This window comes from Chiloscyllium plagiosum, chromosome 32 (genome assembly GCF_004010195.1).
Source record: "Chiloscyllium plagiosum isolate BGI_BamShark_2017 chromosome 32, ASM401019v2, whole genome shotgun sequence".
In the NCBI taxonomy this organism is placed as follows: Eukaryota; Metazoa; Chordata; class Chondrichthyes; order Orectolobiformes; family Hemiscylliidae; genus Chiloscyllium; species Chiloscyllium plagiosum.
The window spans coordinates 19,604,472-19,622,134 of NC_057741.1; the positions used below are offsets into that span (position 1 = coordinate 19,604,472).

Genomic DNA, 17,663 nt, shown 5'->3' on the forward strand with positions numbered 1-17,663 from the left:
TGTGAAACCTGAAAGGGTTCAGAAAAGATTTACAAGGATGTTGCCAGGGTTGGAGGATTTGAGCTATAGGGAGAGGCTGAACAGGCTGGGGCTGTTTTCCCTGGAGCTGAGGGGTGACCTTATAGAGGTTTACAAAATTATGAGGGGCATGGATAGGGTAAATAGACAAAGTCTTTTCCCTGGGGTCGGGGAGCCCTGAACTAGAGGGCATAGCTTTAGGGTGAGAGGGGAAAGATATAAAAGAGACGCAAAGAGTAGAATGAGCTGCCAGAGGATGTGGTGGAGGCTGGTACAACTGCAACATTTAAGAGGCATTTGGATGGGTACATGAATAGGAAGGGATATGGGTCGGGTGCTGGCAGGTGGGACTAGATTGGGTTGGGATATCTGGTCGGCATGGACGGGTTGGACTGAAGGGTCTGTTTCCATGCTGTACATCTCAATGACTCTATGACTCTATCTTTCTTCCCAGCAGATTTGCAGGATCTTGCACAGGCAGTATGCATGGTACTGTTCCAGCGCCTTGGAGTGTCTACTGTAGACATTCCCCATCTCAGAGCCATATAGGAGAACGGGAACGACCACAGCTCTGTAAACCATGATCTTGGTGTCAGGTCTGATGTCATCACCCTCAAACACCCTTTTCCTCAGGCGGGCCAAGGCTGTGCTAGCACATTGGAGGCAGTGCTGGATCTTTTCATCAATAGCTGCTTTGGCCAACAGAACTCTCCTGAAGTATTGGAAGTAGCCAACATTCTCTAAGTCCTCCCCATGGGTCTTGATGATTGGGGGGTTCGCTCCACAATGCCAGGCCAGGTTGGTGAAGGACCTTCGTATTGTAGATATTCAGCGCAAGACCCATGCTCTCATATGCCTCTGTAGAGGTGCTGACAAGTGTCTGCAGTACATCCTCTGAAATTGCACATATGAAAGCATCATCAGTGTACTGCAGTTCAACATCAGCATCCTCAACACAGACAAAATCCCCTGCATCAAGGCACTGATCACCTTTCATCAAATATGATGGGTTGGGAATATTATCCAAATAACTGACAGAAGTCTCCTCAAGCAGGTACTTTACTACCAGCTTCAACAGGACAGGGAAGTCTCAGCTGGACAGAGGAAGTGCTTCAGTGATACCCTCAAGGCCTCACTGATGAAGTGTGGCAATCCCACAGACACCTAGGAATCACTGGCCCAAAGCATCCAAATTGCAGGAACAGCATTCAGGAAGGCTTCCAGCACCTCAAGACTTGCTGCCAGGAAACAACGGAAGCCAGGCAAAAACAGTGATAGAAGCACACTGCCACACCAACACCCCGACACCGTCTGCCCCAAGTGTAACAGAACTTGCAGTACCTGCATCGGTCTGTACAGCCATTTATGGACTCACCCTGAGAGCGAAAGAGAGTCATCCTTGTCTGTGAAAGACTGCCAATATCAGCATGACAAAAATGATAGATACATCATTTAGACAGGGTATAATGTCAAGTGGCGATATGAATCGCTAATCTCTCAATCTTCATTCTTCTAACAACAGATAAAGTGACAGTAGAACCTATGAGGAAAAGTAAGTATACATTTAAAATTATGATGATGTAGTTAATGAATTGCCACCCATGTCATTTATGTGTTCTCAGGAATTTTTCTTTTTCCTTTCTTCCCCAAAATTATGTGCAATCCCGGGATCTGCAGCTGGGTGGTTGGAACCTGCCTTAGAGTGAAGTGTGAAGCCTCAGAGTTTTCAATGGGTGACTGTGGTGGTGCTTGCACATACAGGGCTCAGACATGCTGACAGGGTCTAGGTCAAATGTGGGTTCATCTTCCTTGACTTGAGCTTCCACAGGATTGGAGTGAAGGGTTAAAGGAAAAGAAACTGTACACATCTGAAATGTTCAGGGGGCATTATGTCATTCCTTCTCCAGTCAGCAGCTCTCTAGCACCACGTTGTTTTCTGGTGAGGAAGGGATATCTCGAAAGAGGTCAAGGTCTGTTGTACCTGCCATGTTGCTGTTGGTGCTGAGCACCAAACAATACACTGATAGAGTGCAGGTCTGCATAAATTTGACAGATTTTTTTATGACAGGCCGGGGCCTCTATGGGAGACACCAACCTGTCCATGGAGACAGACCGTTGCAAACATGACAGAACCAGTACGGTACAAGTAGCGTTGGTGGACTCCTCTAAACTTTGATCCAGTTTCCTGATTGTGCACACATTTTAATGAAGTTATAAGATCCTCTCTTGCCTGGGGCAAGTACATGGTCTCTGGAAGTCCTGAGTGCTAGTGAACCACTGGATTTCTTCCTCAGCGAGCTGCACAGAGTGCCAGAGATGTGCTCACTAGATTATGATACAGACTCTAACCTACTTGAAATACCCTCTGAGGTGTTAGTGTATCAGCTAATGGGAGGGTTAAGGAATCAGCCTTGCCAATGTATACTCAGAGGTCTGTCTCCTTCCTCAGAGATGGAGGCAGAGTTTTTGTCCAGAGGAGCTGCTCTTGTTCTCATTCCAGTAGTTGTTATTGCTGGACAAATTAGCTCCAAGACTGAAATATAGCCTGATGTTGGTTTAACACTATGGTCTTTCACTAAGTACACAATGTTGCAGACTTTGTTCTCATCAAAAGAAATGAAACTAAATTAAAATAGAGTCAAAAGCACACAGTAAAAATAAAATCCAATTAATTCCAAAATACTCCTTTACAAGCTTCGAAAAGAACATCTCTTGTACATTTGGGCGGTTGCTTTATCCGACACATTACTCAGGTAGTGTCTCCCACCCATTCTCCTCCTCTGACCAAAATAAAAAGGTTCTGTGTGCCAGATTGGTAAGGGGACTAGTTTTTTTTTAAAACAACCACCTAATGAAGGAGTAGCGCTCCGAAAGCCAGTGCTTCCAAATAAACCTGTTGGACTATAACCTGTTGTTGTATAATTTTTAAACTTTGTACACCCCAGTCCAACACCAGCACCTCCAAACCATTTTTTTTTTTAAGTTTTCAGTAGTCTCGGGAATTCAGAATAGTGGGAATGGAGGTTAGTTGAATGCTCCTCATACAGAAATGGAAGGTAAGGGTGACCACTAGTGTCCCTGCTGACTGGATCTGCGGGAAGTGCACCCAACTCCACCTCCTCAAAAACCGCTTTAGGGAACTGGAGCTAGAGCTGGATGAATTTTGGATCATTCAGAAGGTGGAGGTGGTTACTGAGAGGAGTTACAGGGAGATAGTCACACCTCAGATACGAGAAGGTAGATGAGTGACCATCAGGGAACGGAAAGGGAACCAGTAGACAGTGCAGGGATCCCCTGTGTCTGTTCCTCTCAACAATAAGTATACCGTTTTGGATATTGTGGTGGGCGGGGGAAAAGACTTACCAGGTGTAAGCAATGAGATCTCTGGCACAGAGTTGCTCAGAAAGGGAGGGGGATAAGAGGAGAAGAGCATTAGTCATTGGGGACTCCATAATTAGCAAAACAGATAGGAGATTCTGTGGGAACAGTTGGTTTGTTACCTCCCAGGTGCCGGGGTCCATGATGTCTCTGATCATGTTTTCGGGATCCTTGAGTAGGAGGGAGAGCAGCCCCAAGCCGTGGCCCACATAGGCACCAACAAATAGGTAGGAAGAGAGATGGGGATTTAAGGCAGAAATTCAGGGAGCTAGGGTGTAAGCTTTAGAACAAACAGAGTTGCTATCTCTGATTTGTTGCCCATGCCACGTGCTAGCGAGATGAGGAATAGGGAGAGAGAGGAGTTGAACACGTCGCTACATGGATGCTACAGGAGGCAGAGTTCTGGGTTCCTGGATAATTGGGACTCTTTCTGGGGTAGGTGGGACTTCGACAAACAGGATGGTCTTCACTTGAACTAGAGGGGTACCAATATCCTGAGGGGAATTTGATAATGCTCTTCGGGAGGGTTTAAGCTAATTCAACAGGGGGATGGAATCCTAAATTGTAGTTCCAGTATATAGGAGGTTGAGAGTAGTGAGGTCAGAAATAAGGTTTCAGGGTCACAAGAGTTCACCAGCAAGCAAGAAGTTGGTTTGAGGGGTGTCTACGTCAACGCCAGTAACATCCGGAATGAGGTGGGTGAATTTGCAGCACGGATTGGCACCTGGCACCTGTTGTGGCCATTTCGGAGACGTGGATAGAACAGGGACAGGAATGGATGTTGCAGGTTCCAGGATTTAGATGTTTCAGTGAGAACAGAGAAGATGGTAAAAGAGGGGGAGATGTCGCATTGTTAATCAAGGATAGTATTATGATGGACAAAAGGACATTTGAGGACTTGTCTACTGAGGTAGTATGGGCTGAGGTTAGAAACAGGAAAGGAGAGGTCACCCTGTTGGGAGTTTTCTATGGGCCTCCGAATAGATCCAGAGATGTGGAGGCAAGGATGGCAAAGATGATTCTTATGAGTGTAACAGGGTAGTTGTTATGGGGGAAACAACTTTTCAAATAATGACTGGAAATACTATAGTTCGAGTACTTTAAATGGGTCAGTTGTTGTCCAGTGTGCAGAAGGGTTTCCTGACAGTATGTAGAGAGGTCAGCAAGGGGGGAGGCCACATTGGATTTGGTACTGGGTAATGAACCCAGCCAGGTGTCAGATTTGGAGGTAGGTGAGCACTTTGGTGATAGTGACCACAATTCGGTTGGGTTTACTTTAACAATGGAAAGGGATAGGTATATACTGCTGGGCAAGATATATAGCTGGGGGAAAGGCAATTATGATGTAATTAGGCAAGATTTAGAATGGGAAAGAAACTGCAGGAGATGGGCACAATTGAAATGAGGAGCTTATTCAAGGAACAGCTACCGCATGCCCTTGATGAGTATGTACGTGTCAGGCAGGCAGGAAGTTGCCGATTGAGAGATCCATGGTTTACTAAAGAAGTTGAAGCTCTTGTCAAGAGGAAGAAGGTGGCTTGTTAGGATGAGACGTGAAGGCTCAGTTAGAGTTACAAGTTAGCCAGGAAAGACCTAAAGAGAGAGAGCTAAGAGCCAGGAGGGGTTATGTGAAGTCGTTGGCAGATAAGATCAAGGATAATCCTAAGGCTTTCTATAGGTTTATCAGGAACAAAAAAATTACACGAGTAAGTTTAGGGCCAATCAAGAATAGTAGTGGGAAATTGTGTGTGGTATCAGAGTAGATATGAGAAGAGCTGAATGAATATTTTTCACCAGTATTCGCCTGGAAAAAGACTATGTTGTTGAGCAGAATACTGCGATGGGATTGAGGTACACAAGGAGGTGTTAGAAATTCTGGCAAGATTGAAAATAGATAAGTCCCCGGGCCAGATGAGATTTATCCTAGGATTCTTCAGAAGCCAGGAAGGAGATTGCAGAGCTTTGGCTTTGATCTTTATGTCACCATTATCTACAGGAATACTGCCAGAAGACCTGAGGATAACAAATGTCGTCCCCTTGTTCAAGAAGGGGAGTAGAGGCAACCCTGGTAATTATAGTCCAGCGAGCCTTACTTCAGTTGTGGGTAAAGTGTTGGAAAAGGTTATAACAAGTAGGATTTATAATCATTTAAAAGAAATAAGTTGATTAGGGCTAGTCAACATGGTTTTGTGAAGAGGAGATCATGCCTCACGATTCCTGATTAAGGGCTTTTGCCTGAAATGTCGATTTTCTGCTCCTTGGATGGTGCCTGCCCTGCTGTGCTTTTCCAGCACCACTGTAATCTTGACTCTGATATCCAGCATCTGCAGTCCTCACTTTTGCCATGCTTCACAAACCTTACTGAGTTCTTTGAGAAGGTGACCAAACAGGTGGATGAAGATAAAGTGGTTGATGTGGTATATAGGAATTTCAGTAAGGCATTTGATAAGGTTCCCCATGGTAGGCCTTTGCATAAAATACAGAGGCATGGGATTGAGGATGATTTAGCAGTTTGGATCAGAAATTGATGAGCTGAAAGGAGACAGAGGGTGGTGGTTGATGGGAAATGTTCATCCTGGAGTTCATTTACTAGTGGTGCACCGCAAGGATCTGTTTTGGACCACTGCTGTTTGTCCTTTTTATAAATTACCTGGATGAGGGCATAGAAGGATGGGTTAGTAAATTTGCGGATAACACTAAGGTCAGTAGAGTTGTGGACATTGCTGAAGGATGTTGTGGGTTGCAGAGGGACAAAGATAAGCTGCAGAGTCAAGCTAAAAGGTGGCAAATGGAGTTTAATGCAGAAAAGTATGATGTGATTCACTTTGCAAGGTGCAACAGGAATAAAGAGTACTGGGCTAATGGTAAGACTCTTGGTAGTGTAGATGAATAGAGAGATCTCAGTGTCCATGTAGATCGATCCATGAAAGTTGCCACCCAGGCTAATAGGGTTGTTAAGAAGGCAGACAGTCTGTTAGCTTTTATTGGTAGAAGGACTGAGTTTCAGAGCCACGAGGCCATGCTGCAGCTGTACAAAACTCTGGCGCGGCCGCACTTAGAGTATTGCATACAGCTCTGGTCACTGCATTATAGGAAAAATGTGGAAGCTTTGGAAAGGGTTCAAAGAAGATTTATTAGGATGATGCCTAGTTATGCAGGGAAAGTTGTACGAGGAAAGGCTGAGGGACTGAGAAAAAGGCTGTTTTCATTAGAGTGAAGGTGGTTGAGAGGTGACTTAATTGAGACATAAGACAATCAGGGGGTTAGATAGGATTGACAGTGAGAGCCTTTTTCCTTGGATGGTGATGGCTAACATGAGGGGATATAGTTTTAAATTGGGTGGTGATAGATATAGGACAGATGGCAGAGGCAGTTTCTTTACTCAGTAGTAGGGGCGTGGAATGGACTACCTGTGACAGTAGTAGACTCTAGGAGAAAGTGAGGACTGCAGATGCTGGAGATCAGAGCTGAAAATGTGTTGCTGGAAAAGTGCAGCAGTTCAGGCAGCATCCAAGGAGCAGGAGAATCGACGGTTCGGGCATGAGCCCTTCTTCAGGAATGAAGGGATTCCTGAAGAAGGGCTCATGCCTGAAACGTCGATTCTCCTGCTCCTTGGATGCTGCCTGACCTGCTGCGCTTTTCCAGCAACACATTTTCAGCACAGTAGTAGACTCGCCAATTTAAGGGCATTTAAATGGTCATTGGATAGATATGTGGATGAAAATGGAATAGTGTCGGTTAGATGGTCTTCAGGTTGGTTTCACAGGTTGGCGCAACATCGAGAGCCGAAGGGCCTGTAGTGCGCTGTAATGTTCTATGTTCTACTCATCCCTTTCTCTAACACCAAGGTAACTGCAAATTTAACTCCTTGACTGGAACCTCTGATAGATTAACCAAAGATATCATATACCTAGTTTAAACTAACTCAATTTTAAATCAGCTTTTCAGGCTTCTCATCCCAACACTCCTAGTATGTAACTCACTCCTTACTTTAAAAATACCTCTTTTGCTGTATTTCCCCCCACTCAAGAGTACTGTCTTATGCATTATTTCCATAAAAGGATGTCATAGAACTGCCCAAAACAAAGTAAAACTGAAACAATGTTTAAGTTTAGAGGGAGAGCTTTTTAAGTGTAGAAATTCTAACTGACCTGACATGACAAAAGGCTGAAACCTTCTAAAACCGAAATACAAATACTTTAGGCTGCCAAAAGTAGCTCTCAGAACTCTTAAAATAAGTCACCAAGGCTAAAGAAATACTTAATTAATTATTAACTTCAGACACAGAAAACACATATGTTACTAACTCAAAATTCAAAATCCAAACTAAATATTAAAAATATGTATAAATCAGACAGCTTATGTTACACACACTTCAAGGGGAAGACTGCAGATACTGTCCCATCTGGCCCAGGGGACTTAGCTATTTTCACACTTTCCAGAATTGCTAACACCACCTCCTTGGACATGTTAAAACAAAAGTGCTCATGGGAGGCTCTGCAGCATTTGGAAACTAATTATTTCATCACCAGGAATTGGGAGGTCTTGGCATCATCACATGAGCAGACTCTTATCAATTTTTACAGATCCACCCTAGAAAGCATTCTATCCAGAGGCATAACGGATTTGTATGGTAACTGCTCTGCCCAGGACCGTATGAAACTGCAGAGAGTTATGAATACAGCCCAGTCCATCAAACAAGCCAACATTCCATCCATTGACTCCATCGATACTTCATGCTGCCTTGGGAAGGCAACTAACTTAATCAAAGACCCCGCTCCGGTTATAATCTCATCATCGGCCAGAAGATACAAAATCTTTAAACACACATCCCAACAGCTGTTATTAAACTTGTGAATGGACATCTCAAATGTTTAAATTTCATGTTGACCTTGCTCTTCGTACACCTCCTCTGCTGCCATGATATTGTATTCTTTGCTCTGTTCTATTACCAGAGTGCACTTCGAATGGTACGAGATGCCTGTACTGCATGCAAAACAAAACTTTTCACTACACCAAAGTACATGTGACAAGAACAGAATAAAACAAATGGAGAGATTGAGAAATGTAAGTGGCTGCGACTGCCATTAGTACTGTGACAGCTGTTAGGAAATCTGAGTGAGTAAGAGACGCAGTGGGCATGCAGGGTTAGTAGTCTGGGAGCACATATGTGGGAAGGTGAAACAATTGAGGAAAGATGCCACATGCAATGGTGAAAGCAGTAGTCTTGAGTCTTGGTGGGAGGTGGTACATTGATAGAAATAAGACTTTAGGTAGCACAGGTAAGATGGTGGTACTTACCTTTGCAATGCCCAGAGGGTCATCAACCTTCTTCCTGTATTGTAGGTCTTCCCTCAAATGTTGCATACCACAATGACCTGGTGACAACTTAGGACCACGGTGGCACAGTCTGGTGTTATAGTTTCCCCTCGTGTCCTTGAGAAATAAGAGATGGCCTCCACACCACCAAATCATTCACGAGAACCTCTGGATCCCATTGGTAAAATGGGGCCAACTGCCTTTCTTGTGCCTTGTCCTTTGGAACGGCATAGCAACACATGGAAAATAGCAGTCCCTGGGGTTTGCAGGGATTAGATTAGATTAGATTAGATTACAGTGTGGAAACAGGCCCTTCGGCCCAACAAGTCCACACCGACCCGCCAAAGCGAAACCCACCCATACCCCTACATTTACCCCTTACCTAACACTACGGGCAATTTAGTATGGCCAATTCACCTAACCTGCACATCTTTGGACTGTGGGAGGAAACCGGAGCACCCGGAGGAAACCCACACAGACACGGGGAGAACGTGCAAACTCCACACAGTCAGTCGCCTGAGTCGGGAATTGAACCCGGGTCTCTGGCGCTGCGAGGCAGCAGTGCTAACCACTGTGCCACCGTGCCGCCCACTGATTAATCCAGCCCACAGCTGAGCTTGAAGTATGGTGCCACTGGCATAAATCCCAGAGAGACCTGGCAACAGTACATGCACTACTAGTGAGTATGGTGCAAACATGGCTCCCTTAGGTGTGGTCCATACTTAATGAGGTGATCAGCATGGAATTGTATACAATAAATTTGCTGGAGCTCGGAAAGCAAATGAAACTCGGCTAAAATTCAGCCGAATACCTTCCTTTGCAGCAGGGCTAGAACTACGGGATACAAATTAAAAATGGGTCTCCGACTTAAAATGGAGATGAACATATATGTTTTTTTTTGTCAAATAGTTCCAAGTCTACAGAAAAAAAAAATCAAGAATTGCAGATGCCAGAAATCTGAAACAAAAACAGAAATTGCTAGAGAACTCAGCAACTCTCGTAGCACCTAATGGGAGAGAGCAGGGTTTTCGGTTTTTGTTCCAAGTCTGTGGCATTCTCTTTCCTTGAAGAGCAGTGGCGGCAGCATTATTTAATATTTTTCAGGTTAAGTAAGCTTCCTAACTGACAAGGGAGTGGAAGAATATGGGGTTAACCAGAAAGTAGAGATCACAATCTTTCAGCCTTAACCTAATCAAATAGTGCAGCAGGCTTGTGGTACTGAATATCCTATTCCTGGTTCTTTTGTTATATTATTGTAAAATATGACCCTTCCAGCAGTGGCTCAAGTGGCAGAGTTGACATGCACTTAGATGCTTATTCTGAAAAAGTCGCTCATTCTTCCGATATTTACAAAAGATACCTATACTAATCTATACTATAATTTGCGTTCGTAGCTCAATGTCAATTTAGAGAGATATTATGAAAATAGTTTATATTTAATATTGCTTAGAGGACTTATATCTTGAATAATTGTGGAAAATTGATTTATTTTAAGTTTTATGGAAAATCGCAATTTGTTTTAAAAGGTCAAGTTCACTAAAAATATGAACAAAGTACTGCAAATGCTGGATATCTATAATAAAAGCATGAAATGCTGAAGCAACTCAGCAAGTTTGGCTGCATCTGTAAAGAGAGAAACAGTTAACGTTTTGAGTCCAACATGATTTGCTTCTAAATACCTCAGTTTCTCTTTCTGCAGATGATGCCAGGCCTGAGTTGTTCCAGCACTTCATTTTTATTTCAATAAAAGTTCATGGTGTACACTGGACATTTTTTGTTTAAAGAAAATCCACCTAGCCTGCACACCCTCAGACACTCCAGATAATTTAGCATGGCAGGTCCACCAAACCTGCACATCTTTGGATTGTTGGAGGAAACCACAGCACCTAGCAGAAACCGATGCAAACTTAAGGAGAACATGCAAACTCTACACATCTTCCGGAGACACAGGAGATAACACACCTGGGCATCCCATCATATCAGGCAATGGGACGGTGTGTGAGAACCTCTCTGGCTGTGTTGAGGGCATCTTGAAACCCATTGTACAAGGAACCCCCAGCTTCAGAGGCGATACTACAGATTTCTTCCACAAACTCAGCACCCACGGACCCATCAAATCAGGAATATTCCTAATCACAATGGACATTTTGACAATCTACGCCAGCATCCCCCACAACAACAGCATCACTTCAACAGCCTCAGTAGTCAATATCAAAAACTGCCAATTTCCAGACACCATCCTACAACTCAATCACTTCATCCTCGACCATAACGCTTTCACCTTAGAACATCAATTCTTCATCCAGACACATGAAAAGCCGCGGGAACAAGATTTGCACCCCAATATGCCAACATTTTCACACACAAGTTTGAACAAGAGTTCTTTGTTGCACAGGACCTCCAACCAACATTATTCACAAAATACACTGACAATACTTTCTTCCTTTGGACTCAGTGAGGAATCACTGAAACAACTACGTAGTGATATCAACAAGTTTGATCCCACCAGACTTGCTGCAGACTACTCTTTGGAATCAGTCTCATTCTTGGACATATGCATCTGAATCAAGGGCGAACAACTAAATACCTAACTCTACTGCAAGCCTCAAGATAACCTCATGATGCTGCACTTCTCTAGTTTCCACCCTAAACAGACTAAAATAGCCATCTTCTACGGACAAGCCCTACACATACACAGGGTCTGTTCAGACAAGGAGGAATGCAATGGACACCTAAAGGTCGAATGTCACCTTCATAAGAATGGGATACGATGCTCAATTCATTGATTGCCAGTTCTGACGTGCCATAGTGAAAAGCCAAAATGACCTCCTTGGGAGACAGACACGGGATACAACCAATAGGTTATCTTTCGGCGTCCAGTACTTCCGCAGAGTGGAGAAACTATGCCATGTTCTTCGCAATCTTCAACACATAATTGATGAGGATGAGCACCTCGCCAAGATCTTCCCTATGCCTCTACTTCTTGCCTTCAACTGCCAAATCTTAAACAGACCATTGCTCGCCGAGAACTATACAGCCTCCAGGACAACACCGAGCACACAATACACACAACCCTGCCATAGCAACTCTGCACAACATGACAAATCATCAACATGGATACTACCATCACATGTGGAAACACTCACAATGTGCATGGCAGATACTCATATGACCTAGCTAACATCATCAATCTCATGCGCTGCAAGCAAGGATGCCCTGAGGCATGGTATATTAACAAAACCATGCAGACCCAATGATAATGGATGAATGATCACTGCACAAAAATAGCCAGACATGGGTGTTCCCTCCGGGGGGAACATTTCAGCGGTCAAGGATATTCAGCCTCGGATTTTCGGTAAAAGTCCATGGTAGTCTTCAGGATACACAACACCACAGAGTAGTCAAGCCGAGGCTGGTAGCCAAGTTTTGCACCCATGAGGACAGCCTCCCAACCGTGATCGTAGGTTCATGTTGCACTACAGGTTACACATTACACTCTCTCTCTTTCCCTCCCTCATATGCACTCTTTCCTTCTCTCTCACACACACATGCATACATATGTAAAAATCTATGGGGTGAATTTGCATTTACAGATACATTCTATTTTGTTCAAAAAGCACACAGTTTATAGACGCCATCAGCCAGTGTGGATTTTATAAATTCCTGTTTTGGAAATAAAAGCAGTCCGACTCCAGGTTAAAATACAGACAGATTCTAAACAAGGCCTCACACCTTAAATGCATTGTCTGACTTGAGATGTCACCTCTTATATACACTGATAAAACCTTTAGTTATCTTGGGGCAGTGGCCTGAAAGAAATTCCAGGATTTGCATTTTAATCAATCAATCAGAACTGAATCTGTTTTCTAACTAATTAAAGATTTAACAGGATGGAGTCAGCAATTTTATATTTGTTCAATACATGTGCATCAGGTATATGACACTTTGATCTTTCACTTATAAACTGTGTCTGATGCCTCCTCTGTCACTACACCTGAAGGGGCAACGTTCTGAAAGCTAATGTTTTCAAAAAACCCTGTTGGACTATAAGCTGGCGTTGAGAGATTTTTGACCTTGTTGAATCCAGTCCAATACTGGCAACGCCACATCAAACTCTACACAGTGGCCCAAGCTAGACTCGAGTGAAGGTTCCACGCTGCTATGAGGCAGCAGTGCTAATCACTCAGTCACTGTGCCACCCAAATGCTGAACAATAAGCAGATCAAGCAAGGGTGGTGGGAGATCATTGTAAATAAGTTTCAGCCTGGTCAGCAGCAGAATCACAAATGTTCTCCTATTCAATTTCTTAATCTTTTCTTGTCACGTCAACTTAAAGAATTGCCCATTCATGTATCTATTCAGCTGGTTGAGTATCCTCTCATACTGACAGGCTGAGCCTCATGATCTTACGAATGATGTGGAGGTGCCAATATTGGACTGGGGTGGACAAAGTTAAAAATAACAACACCAGTTTATAATCCAACAGGTGTATTAGGGCATACAAGCTTTCGGAACACTGCTCTTTCGTCAGGCACCTAGTCGGGCAGAATCATAGGACACAGATTTTATCGTAAAAGATCAAAATATCATAATGATGTGATGTATTGAACAAGCCTAGGTTGCTGTTAAGTCTTCAATCACTTTAATATTAATCAGTTAAAACCTGCATCACCATTTTAAGTGATTGAAGACTTAACAGCAATCAAGGTTTGTTCAATACATTGCTTCAGTTGTATGATACTTTGATCTTTTACTATAAATTCTGTGTCCTATGATTCTGCCCGATTAGGTACCTGACGAAGGAGCAGTGCTCTGAAAGCCTGTACTTCTAAGTAAACCTGTTGGACTATAACCTGGTGTTGAGAGATTTGTTTTTAAAACTTTGATGCTATGAATAACACAGGAATAAATCATTCACAAGGATTGGAAAATGTATCCTCCTTCATCTCAGATTGATTTAGCCCAGAAGTTACTCCCAGGTAGATATCTCATTCCTACTATAAAACAGCAATTTGTTCAAACACATTCCCAATTGATTCAGTACTTGTGCTTATCCTCTACAGGCCCGGAGGACAATGATTGTCTGGGCTTTACATTGTATTTCAATTATGCAATTAATAATTTCCCACATAATTAGGGTCTTTATGGCTTAAATGTGTTAATGTTGATCTTTAAATGATTTGTGACACACATCAGAATGCACAGCTGGTCAAAGGTAGTGTTCCCAGTTGACCTAAATTATTTAAAATAGCACCCTATTCATCATTTTATTTATTTGCTGACCTGGCACTCAAAATTGAAAGTGGTCACTCCCTCAAGATGCTGAAGGATATAAATGTTCTTGAATTTTTTTTAAAGCATGTAGTGTGCTCACTGTTCCTTTCACTTTACTCATTTTTCTTCTCCCCTTTTCCACTGATGTCTGCTAAGGTCCAATTTCACGTATACTAATTGCCCCACCATAACAAAAATAACTCAAGAAACCATTTTTCATGTGTAAGACTAAAGCTAAATGTTGCGAGACTTTTCAGCAATGAAGGCCATCATGTCTGAAACCATTATAGAGTCATACAGCATGGAAAGAGACCCTTTAGTCCAACTCATCCATGGCAAACAGGTTTCCTAAACGTAACGAAACCCACTGCCTGCATTTAGCTCTATCCCTGTAAACCTTTCCTATGTACCTGTCCACATATCTTTTAGAACTTTAAATGTTGTAATTGTATCTACCTCTACCACGTCCTCTGGCAGATATGCATCACCCTGTGTGAAAATGTTGTCCGTCAGGTCCGTTTTAAATTTTTCTCCCTCTCACCTTGAGCGGTGTGTGTGTGTCTCTCTCACAGGCACAATTTTCCAGTGAACTGTCAACTCACCGTTTCATAATGCTGCAGTGTGAAACTTTATTACTGAGTGGAAAGATTAGTGTTTTCCACTAATCTGCTCTGAATTCCTTTCTTTATTTTCTTTTATGGACCACTGACAGGGTCAACATTCATTGCCCATCCCTAACTGAATGGCTTGATAGGTTAATTCAGAGAGCAGCTAAGTGACAACTACACTGATGTGTGCTTGGAGTCATATGTATGTTAGACTGGGTAAGGACAGCAGATATTGTTCCCTGAAAAGGGGATTAGTGAACTAGATGGGTTTTAACAATACTCTATGATAGTATCACAGTCACTATTACTGAGACCAGCTTTCAATTTCAGATTTTATTATCTGATGTCCCCAGAACATTAGAGTAGTCCTACAGATAATTAGCCCAGTCACATGACCGATATGCCTCTGGTTCTCTAATTTATTCTATTGCAAAGTTATATCCAAAGTAGGTTTTTCTTAGTATAATAAAAATTCATGATTGAAGGAAGAGCCATGGGATACTGTACATTGACAAATTCCATGATAAAAACTTAATGATAAATGGTCTTTTAGCAAAAGATTAAATTTCAGTATTGTTTTAGCCTGTTATTACACACACTTATCTTTCACACATACTTTTTAATTCCTTCTTCCAAGGTAATAGATTTACAAAACATTTGCAATATTTATATCCACAGGAAGCCAAAACACACAGTTCATTTCATAAATAAGAATGACTAAATTATGTGATAAACTCCTGAATTAGTAATAAAGATAATTGTCCAGTTTGAAATGAAGGGGACACCCAACTTGTTTTCAGTTGATATGCTAATTAAGACAAACATTGTGCGATGTAAACTTCACTAACTTTTTTTTCAAAAAACTGTTATTTAATACAAACAATAAGTTTAGGAACCTTTGACACTTCTACCTTGAAAACAACGAACACCAGCTTGAAGATCTTCTCAAAGGAGTGATAAATTTACACCATCACCTCCAGAAAAAAAGTGCTGAACTTCACAGCATGAAGCAACATAAATACATTTAAACTCAATTAACACACTGACAATTTACATTGGAAGAAAATATGACAATATTTTTTAAACTAATGAAATTGACTAAAAGGAATAATAAAGAAAAACACTGTTGGTAAATCGTATTAGGAGTGGAAGCAACTCCATAATATTTTGTATTTACATGTCACTTAATTTGCTCCTGGTTTAAACTGTTTTCAATTGAATTCTCTTTGAATAAAAAGCTAATTACTTAGAATGACTATGTGATGAGCTATGTGGCAGGTGGCTTAAATGTCAATCTGTCCGTATCTGGATATATGGACAATGGCATTCCTACATATAGGTTCTGGTCAGTACAACTGCCAAGAGGTTTTTGTTCTCAACTTTACTTGGGAAAGAGTTATTTTCGGAAAGTTTGAATTGTGGTGTACAACTGAAATTTATGCTTTTACTTTCATTTTGAATTCTTTAACGTTCAAAAACCTTAAATGGGTGGACTTTAGATTCAGCAGATTCTGCATTGAAGCAATAGTACTCCCACTAGTGATCTCAACTAAAGCTGTCCACAAAGATCTATCAATCTCTAAGACTTTCCTTTTTCTGACATGGCTGAAAATGTGTTGCTGGAAAAGCGCAGGTCAGGAAGCATCCAAAGAGCAAGAGAATCGATGTTTCAGGCATGAGCCCTTCTTCAGGAATGAGGAGAGTGTGCCAAGCAGGCTAAGATAAAAGGTAGGGAGGAGGGACTTGGGGGAGGGGCGTTGGAAATGCGATAGGTGGAAGGAGGTTAAGGTGAGGGCGATAGGCCGGAGTGAGGGTGGGGGCAGAGAGGTCAGGAAGAAGATTGCAGGTTAGGAAGGTGGTGCTGAGTTCGAGGGTTGGGACTGAGACAAGGTGCCCAAAACGTCCATTCTCCTGCTCCTTGGATGCTGCCTGACTTGCTGCACTTTTCCAGCAACACATTTTCAGCTCTGATCTCCAGCATCTGCAGTCCTCACTTTCTCCTAGAAGACTTTTCTGACATGGACCAGTTTTTGGCTGTAAAACAAGGAAGCCTCCAAGTATCCAGCAATAGTGATTGATCAAGCAAGGTCAACACCAATCACATTGAAATATTCACAACAGCAACAAACTAGCAAGTAAAAAGCACTACACGCTTTCATTATTTTTATATTTTTTTTGAAAAATTGGGAAATATACATGTAGGGTGGCAGGGCAGCATGGTGGCTCAGTGGTTAGCACTGCTGCCTTACAGCGCCCGGGACCCAGGTGCGATTCCAGCCTCGAGAGACTGTCTGTGTGGAGTTTGCACATTCTCCCAGTGTATGTGCGGATTTCCTCCCACAGGCTGAAGATGTGCAGGTTAGGTGAATTGGCCATGCTAAATTGCCCAATGTTCAAGGGTGTGTAAATTACCTGCATTAGTCAGGGCTAAGTTTGGAGTAAAAGGGTATGGGGAAATGGGTCTGAATGGGTTACTCTTTGGAGAGTCAGTGTAGACTTGTCTGGACGGGTTGGACCGAAGGGTCTGTTTCCATGCTGTAAATCTCTATGACTCTATAAATGGCCTGTTTCCACTGTAGGGATTCCATGATTCACCTTAAACCTATGCCCTTTAGTTCCAGACTCCCCGACTCTGGGAAAAAGACCATGTCTATTCACCCTATCCAAGCCCTTCATGATTTTATAAACCTCTATAAAAGGTCACCCCTCAGCCTCCAATGCTCCAATGAAGACAGCGCCAGCCTATTCAGCCTCTCACTACAGCTCAAACCCTCCAACATCCTTGCAAATCTTCTCTGAACCCTTTCAAGTTTCACAACATCTTTCCTATAGCAGGGAGATCAGATATGCACACAACATTCCAAAAGTGGCCTAACCAATATCCTATACAGTCCGCAACATGACCTCCCAATTCCTGTACTCAATGCTCTTACCAATAAAGGAAAGCATACCAAACGACTTCTTCACTATCCTATCTACCTGCAACTCCACTTTCAAGGAGCTATGAACCTGCACTCCAAGGTCTCTTTGTTCAGCAACACTCCCCAGGACCCTACCATTGAGTGT

General features: G+C 42.6%; 1 protein-coding gene across 10 annotated transcripts in view; it reads right to left on the reverse strand.

Annotated features, from left to right (window-relative positions):
• Positions 1-17,663, reverse strand: part of inpp4b (inositol polyphosphate-4-phosphatase type II B) — a 1,028,621-nt gene that overhangs the window by 882,421 nt on the left and 128,537 nt on the right. Inside the window, exon 1 of one of the 10 annotated variants that reach the window (XM_043674151.1) lies at positions 8,698-8,716. The exons of the other annotated variants lie outside the window; for them this stretch is intronic. The gene's annotated coding sequence lies outside the window, so the exon portion shown is untranslated. Of the gene's footprint in view, positions 1-8,697; positions 8,717-17,663 lie in introns of those variants that run through there. 10 annotated transcript variants of the gene reach the window in all.